General features: G+C 45.6%; 1 pseudogene; it reads left to right on the forward strand.

The window, feature by feature from the left end:
• The first annotated feature begins 4,173 nt into the window (after positions 1-4,173).
• On the forward strand, positions 4,174-7,269 carry LOC123175197 (wall-associated receptor kinase 1-like; annotated as a pseudogene).
• Positions 7,270-8,357: the final 1,088 nt, after the last annotated feature.

Consider the following 8,357-nt stretch of genomic DNA (forward strand, 5'->3'; position numbering starts at 1 on the left):
CAATATTAGAGTGCCCCGGAACATGCTCTAACCAGTCTGTGCGTTGCTTCTTTGTAGCAGCCAATAATCTGTATGCTGAGCGTACAGTGAACATCCCTCTATTTTCATAGTGCCATGACCAGAAATCCTCTTGCATCCTAATACTTAAAGGAATGTTTAGGATAGCCTCCTTATCCATAGCGAAAAAATGTTCATCTAGCACAGTTGTGTCCCAAGAAGCCGAGCTATGATCAATCAACTCCGAGACCTTCTGAGGCGGATTCAAAGATTTAGAAAACAACGGTCTAATCCCTAGGGATCCAATTGTCCTGCCAGATTTTGGTATCCTTTCCTGTGCCAATCCTCCTGATAAGGCCCAACTTGAGGTATCTCTCCCTTCCACAATGGATCGCCACACCTGCGATGGATGGTTACCTAACTCTGCTTCCAAAATAGAAGTCGTGGGGTAGTAAACGGACTTGAGAATCCGGCCACTCAAAGAAGAAGGGTCCTACAAGAGGTGCCAAGCCTGGCGAGCAAGTAACGCCAAGTTGAAAAGCTCAATATCGCGAAAGCCCATACCTCCCATAAATTTTGGTAGAGTCATGACCTCCCAAGAGACCCAAGCCGTTTTTCGTTCACCCTTCTTTGACCCCCACCAAAATTTTCGCAAAAGCCCATTGATATGCAAGCAAAGCCCTCTAGGAAGTTTAAAACATGCCATAGAGTATGTCGGGATAGGTTGTGCCACTAGTTTAATGAGAACTTCCTTGCCTCCAATAGAGAGTGCTTTCTCCATCCATCCCTGTACATGTTTCCAAATTCTGTCTTTCGAATACTTGAAAGAACCCTCCTTTGCTCTGGCAGAATCAGACGGGAGCCCCAAGTACTTTTCAGACAAATTTTCATTCTGAACATCCAAGACTTGCTTCACTTCCTGCCTTGAAGTGTCAGAACATCCCTCACTGAAAAAGATGGAAGACTTATCTCTATTGATGCGTTGTCCGGAAGCATTGCAGTATTTTTGAAGTAAGGAATTTACTCGCTTGGCCATATCACTAGAAGCATTAAAAAAGAGTAAACTATCATCCGCAAACAAGAGGTGGTTAACCTGTGGTGCACCCGGAGCCACTGTAATACCATGGATCACCTCATCTGGGATAGTTGACTTAAGCATGCAAGAAAGACCTTCGGCCGCGAGCAAAAACAAGTAGGGAGAGATGGGACCCCCCTGCCGAATACCTCTATTTGGCTTGAACTCATACAACTTTCCACCATTAAACATTACTGAAAATGATACAGATGCAGCACACCTCATGATAGTCTCCGTAAAGCGTGGACTAATCCCAAGTTTTAACATGACTGCCTTCAGATACGACCACTCCAACCTATCATATGCTTTCATCATGTCAAGTTTCAGCGCACAGAACCTGTTACCCTTTAGCTTCCTTGTTATCATATAATGCAAACACTCATAAGCAGAAATGACATTGTCAGTGATTAGACGGCCTAGTACAAATGCAGATTGTTCTTCAGAAATGATGTCGGGGAGAACGAGTTTTAGCCGGTTAGCCAGTACCTTCGATGCAACATTGAAGATCATATTGCAGAGACTGATCAGTCGAAACTGTCCTAAATTTTTTGGACTCGCAATTTTGGAAATTAATACAATGAACGTTTTGTTTATCTCCTCTGGGGAATCATCACCACTTAGAACACGCAGCACCATCTCAGTCAACTCATCACCACATAAATCCCAATGCCTCTGAAAAAAGTGTGCTGGAAAGCCGTCCGGACCGGGAGCCTTAGTGGGAAACATTTGGAATAAAGCAGTTTTTACCTCCTCCTTACTGTACCGTGCATTTAGTTTGCTATTCATTAACCCATCCACTTTCACAGAGATATGAGAGAGAACCTCCTCCATGCCAATTGTGTTCTCTGAAGTGTAAAGATTCTCATAAAAGCTTGTAGCCATAGCTGCCATCTCTTCTGGATCAGTACATAAACTCCCATCAGCACGTTGTAGTTCCATGATCCGGTTTTTTGACCTGTGTGCAGCCTTCTTGTGAAAAAATTTAGAGTTGCTGTCCCCCTCGGCGAGCCACTGAATTCTAGCTCTCTGACGCCACATGATCTCTTCCCGGAAGCATAGCTCTACCATACGCATATCTACGTCTTTTTCTTCCGGACTAGGCGCAGTCCTAGTTGGCACCAACCGCAGCACCTCCAAACGGCGCCGTAGCTGCCGAAGTTCTAGTCTTACTGAACCAAAAGATGCTCGGTTCCAGTTCTGTAGAGCACCCGCCACATTCAACAGCTTAGCAGAAAAGGTTGCAGCCAAACAAGCCTTGTCCATTGACTCCCATGCACACTGTAAGAATTCAGAAAAGTTTGGATCTCTCTCCGACATGCATTCATACCGAAATGGTCTCTGACTTGCTCTGGTGCTGGCATCAACACGTTCCGTCTCCAGCAGTATTGGACAGTGATCCGACTTCGCTGCCATCAGGTGCTCAAGGCTAGCGAAAGGGAACAAAGAGGACCAACTCGCGGTTGCTAGCGCTCTGTCCAGGCGAACCCGACAGAAGTGGCCGCCCGCAACCTTCTTTTCCCATGTCCAATTAAGGCCCCGATAGCCGAGATCAGCGAGACCGCAGACGTCTACTACCTCCCGGAAAGCATCCATCTGTGCACTGTCACGCTCGAGTATTCCCAATTGCTCTTCCTTCCTGAGGATCTCATTAAAATCCCCTAACACACCCAAGGAAGGGTACTTTCACCACGTAGTCTTCTCGTCATGTCCCATGTTTTATAGCGAAGACTCCTATTTGCCTCCCCGTAGAAGCACGAGAGGCGCCACTGTTCCTTCCCTATTTCAGATATCCAGGCATCAACATGATATTGCGAAAAGTTTTTTATTGCCACATCCAAAGAGTTTTTCCAAAAAATACAGATGCCGCCACTGCGGCCACTACTTCCAACTCCGAAACTGAAATCAAAACCTAGAGAAAAACGGAGGCCTGCAACTCAACTCTTCGGTATCTGAGTTTCAACTAGGCAGAGAATCGAGGGCGAACACAACTCCACGAGATCGCGGAGCTCTCGAACTGTCGTGGGGTCGCCAATTCCACGGCAGTTCCAATAGAGGGTTTTCATTGGGCCTGGCGGCGCTCCTGCACGAAGCCCGCCAATAATGCCATCTGGTTACTTTTGGTCGGAGAGGCCCCTTTCTTTGCCTTCTTCAATTCCCTCGGAGAAACGTACGCCGGCGGCAGCGGCGGCATGTTGTTGGGCGGGCTTGCAACGGATGCAGACCCACCTGCTCCTTTCTCGCTGGCTATAAGCATCAGGTTTGAGTTGTTTTCAAGTGTAGCCGGCATTTTCCCTGCATGATCAGACTGACCAGGAACAATAGCGCTAGCTGACAGGGCCTCATTAAGGTCACGACGTGCTGCTGGCTCCACACCACTAGTACTCTCCCTTGCCGGTTCAGTGGCTTTCTCTGGACTAGTTACCTCATCGTGAGTATCCTCATCAGTGTCCAAACCGGCTTCCTGAGATGACCTCTTGCGCGGCGGGGATCGCTGGCGTGGGGGCGGATCACCACGACCACCCCTACCAGCTCTACCTCGACCTCCTGATCAGCCTCCATGGGTTGTGCGTCCTCCCTGTGGCTCCGTCGTTGCCGTTGCCATCTCTTTCCTCTGCGCCAACATCCAGCTTCCCCACTGCTTGTGTTTTGCCTCCCACACACCATCACCACACTCCTCGTGGTTATGGCCCATTAATCCACAAACTTGACAGAAGTAGGGGATCTTTTCATATTTGTCCGGAAACATCCGACGGCCCTCCCCCGTGACTGTTAACGGTGTAACCCTGGTTAAAGGTTTGGCCACAAACACCCTAGCACGAACTCTGACATAGTCCCCTTCATAGAACAATCTCGGCGCTAACTGAACCTCTTTGACACGCCCAATCTGACGAGCAAGTTGGTCAACTATCCCTGCATCCCGGTACATATCTGGAATACCGTGGATCTGTGCCCATACGTATAAACCATCAAGTATCACCGTAGGGGTGCAGACCAAGCAAGTCGATGCCTTTCCTATGGCATTCATCCATCCCAAGTTCCATACCCCGTAGAGCAGGTAGCAGAGCAGCATGACCACGCCCAGCTCACAATTCATTCCCCAGATGCTACTGCTGCCAGCAATCCTACTAGTCATCTTTGCCGCCGCGGCTGAACAGAAGCAGCATCCGGTGCCACGTCCTGGTTGCCGCGATAAGTGCGGCGACATCAGCATCCCCTTCCCGTTCGGCATCGGCAACGGCTGCTTCCGCGATGGCTTCGAGGTCTTTTGCAACGACTCCTTCATTCCTCCTCGTGCTTTTCTTGCTGACAACAGAACAATCAATCTAGAGACATCCTTCTACGACGACCGGGGCTACTATCAGTCGTCGCCGCCGCTGGAGATCTTGAGCATATCAGTCGCCACGAGCAAGGTACGAGCATACGCTGCAGTGTCGTACCGCTGCAGCCTAAATATGACCGGCCGGACCGTGTCCAAGGGAGGTGAGGGAAAAACCTTCTTCATGTCCCAGCATATAAATTTCGGCAACTCGCCGTTTGCTGTCTCAGCAGCGCGCAATGTTCTCATAGGCGTCGGCCAGATAGTGGAGCCTGTACTGGTATATGGTAACGGCGGTTCGGTGCCTAACTTGTATTGCCGCACAATATCAGAGAGACGGTACATTCAGCGGTACAACCCGGTCAAGAATGGGTCATGCGAGGGGCGGGGCTGCTGTGAGACCACCCTTGTGCATCCCGGCAAGGGTTTGACCGTGTCTGTCATCGAGGAGGACGACAACGAGTGGTGGCAGCTCTACCCCTGCTCCTACGCCATGCTGGTGGAGAAGTCATGGTACAACTTCTTTACACCGGACATGTCCGGTAACAAGACGCTGCACCAAAGGCTCCTCCGTGGCGTTCCCCTCGTACTGGATTTCGCTGCCGGGAATGCTTCGTGTCCGGCGGATGGACAGCCGCCGCCTCCAGACTACGCTTGCATCAGCCAAAACAGCTCTTGTGCCGACGCAACAATTACTCCTGGCTATGCCTGCCGGTGCTCGGACAATTACACCGGCAACCCTTACATCGCTCACGGTTGCCAAGGTACGTACATATTCCTACATACATGCAAGCAACTGTCATTACCAAATCGTTTATTTCCCATGTTTTGATTCTTCAGACATTGATGAGTGCAAGCTCCCTGAAAATCCCTGCTCAAATGGCGGGATCTGCAAAAATAGGCCGGGAGGCTATGACTGTCCGTGCAAATTTGGAATGAAAGCGGACGGCCAAGGGGGGACCTGCACACATGTATTCCCTCCGGCAGCAATGGCGACTGTCGGTAAGTAATATAAGCAACTACGTACTGCACTGCACTGCACTCTTGAGTATTTTTCTTCAGGTTGCGCGTGAGATCTATTCCAGTAGAATCAGTACCCTCTGGGTGACATACAGTCCAACCAGGCCAATGGTTGGTCTGAAGTCCAACCTACAAAATGCATATTTTTTATTAGATCTCACCTAAATTGTTGATTCACCTTCGGTTATATTTCTTCATCTAGGAACTTGGTTTGCTATATAATGTATCTCAACTTGCTGCATATCAAAATTATTAACATAAAAAACGCGTGAAATAGGAACTGCATGCTTTTACGTCTCTTGACACATAGCATACAAGCTGCACATGTAATTATTCCAAAATATTTCAATCAGTCAACTGTATACAGCATAATATCTATAAATAACCTGACTGTAATTTATGAGCCAATACAGGTTTTCCAAATTATATTGCATATAAGTTTTGTGTGAAGTCAAACTTTGTAAAAGAATCCAAAGTATACGAAAATTGACGATTCCAAATATTATACCGTGTGAAAGAATGTTACATGTTAAATCCAGTGTGTTTTAGATGTTGACATTTCTTTCTATAATCTTAATGAATGTGTAAACAACAGTTGACTTGGGACAAAGTTTATATGCTCTATACTTCAGCAAAGAGAGAGTACATGATTTTGTTGTCTTCTAGGCACTTCCTTGGAAGTTTTAACCACTTGCCATTCTTGATTTTGATTAATTTTGATCTGATAATTCTAGTGGTAATTTTTTTACCCCGAGCAGATGATCATAGGAGACTATTAATTCTTATACTAAATATTTCTGCCAGATTTGCAATTGCAAATTTAGTGATATAAACTAAGTTATCTCTTGTCTCTCTAGGCGGAATAGGTGGTATTCTTCTCGTGGCAATTATAACGTTTCTGATTATTCTTCACAAAGAGAAAAAGAAGATGAAGGAATTCTACAAAAAGAATGGTGGCCCTATATTGTAACAGGCAAATACCATTAAACTTTTCACAAAAGGGGAGCTCAAGCCAATTTTAAAGAATAGCAACTTAATTGGAAAAGGTTGCTTCGGTGAAGTTTACAAAGGCCTTCTTGACAATGAACAAGTTGCAATAAAGAAACCGATCAATGGTAGCGTGCAAGAGAATGACCAATTCGCAAATGAAGTCATCATCCAATCTCAAGTCATCCACAAGAACATTGTTAGGCTCATTGGCTGTTGCCTTGAAGTTGATGCCCCCATGCTGGTCTATGAGTTCATCTCACAAGGTAGCCTCCATGACATTCTTCACAACAACAGTAAAAAGGTGGCCCTCAACTTGGATGCACGTTTAAGTATTGCTGCACAATCAGCCGATGGTCTAGCTTATATGCACTCACAAGCAAACACTAGAATTCTACACGGTGATGTCAAACCAGCAAATATACTCTTGGATGATAACTTTGCACCCAAAATTTCAGACTTTGGCATATCTAGGTTGCTTGCGAAAGACAAGGAACACACCGGATCAGTCATTGGCGACATGAATTATATGGATCCGGTATATCTACAAGAAGGACTACTCACTGAAAAAAGTGACGTCTATAGTTTTGGAGTTGTGATCTTGGAGCTTATTAGCAGCAGAAGGGCCATACATTCCGAGACTAATGGTGTGGTAAAGAGCTTTCTTGAAGCCCATAAGAAACAGAAGAAAGCGGCCGAGTTTTTTGACAAGGAAATTGCAATACCAGAAGATTTAGAGCTTCTTGATAGTGTAGCAAGTATGGCCGTGGAATGCCTTAGCCTTGATGTAGATCAAAGACCCACGATGATGGAGGTAGCTGAGCAGCTGCACAAACTGAGTCGGTCTCGTAAGGTACAAGATGTTTGTCACTAACCTCCATTTGAGAAAACCCTCATTTTGGTTCCGTGAAAACATTTGTAACTGTGCTTGTACGGTGGCCGAATGCTCGCAGGCTGCATTTGTAATTGTGTTTCTAAGGTGTTGTAACTATGTGTGAAAGCACTACATTTTTACCAAATATGTAACCATGTGAAACTATTGGCTCCAAACAACATTTTATTTCTAAATTGAGTGCAAGAAACAGATCCAAACATTGCACTGTATGATTGACATTATTATATGCATTGGATGCTGTCTAACAAAGAGATGCTGTCTTTGTATGATTGACATTATTATATGCATGCATCATCTTCTGCTAACAGAAGAGTTGAAGTGCAGTAGCTTGATGTGAAGACTGGTCGTCGGTCTTGGCACATACAGCAACACCACTTGCACTTTTTTCTTTCGAGAATGACACCACTTCAACTTGTGCTCCAGCGTTACGCAAGTGGACTGGAGTGTCCTCCAGATGCCATTCATGCATCTGCCGTCTTCCTCGAAAATACAACCACTGAACTTGGACTTGACTTGGCCTCGTCGAGGGCATCTTCGTTAAGCAACTTGCTGATGGCTTTTACAAAATGATTAAATTTTTGCCGGCATGGAGACCTTGAGACGGTCTTTGCACGTCTTCCTCATTGTTTCGTTTCTTGCTGTTGCGCTTGCTGTCGTTCTGCTCCCCACGCAAGTTAAATAGTAAGTGCTTCTCATATATAATGACTACTTTTGTACCTAAAACTATTATTTGCTAATTTTACGATAGATCTATCACACACTTGCAGTTCAAATTTGAATTATTTTAAGAGAATCAACATAAAGTCATTTAAATATGCAAAAGTATCTAGAAAACTAAAAAAATATATGAAACTGGGAAATTGTGAATAAATTATGGTCTACTCACTGTGATAATTGGAGAGGTGCCATTTTGCACCCTGTTTTTTGAACTTGCTTCACAATAAATAACCAATTTGCATTACTTTCGAGAAATCAACATAAAGTCATTTAAATGCGTGAAAGTGGCTAGAGATCAGAAATCCATGAAACTTTTGCCGAGTGTAGCACTCGGCAAAGCCGTGTTTGCC

This window comes from Triticum aestivum, unplaced genomic scaffold (assembly GCF_018294505.1).
Source record: "Triticum aestivum cultivar Chinese Spring unplaced genomic scaffold, IWGSC CS RefSeq v2.1 scaffold35023, whole genome shotgun sequence".
Classification (NCBI taxonomy): Eukaryota; Viridiplantae; Streptophyta; class Magnoliopsida; order Poales; family Poaceae; genus Triticum; species Triticum aestivum.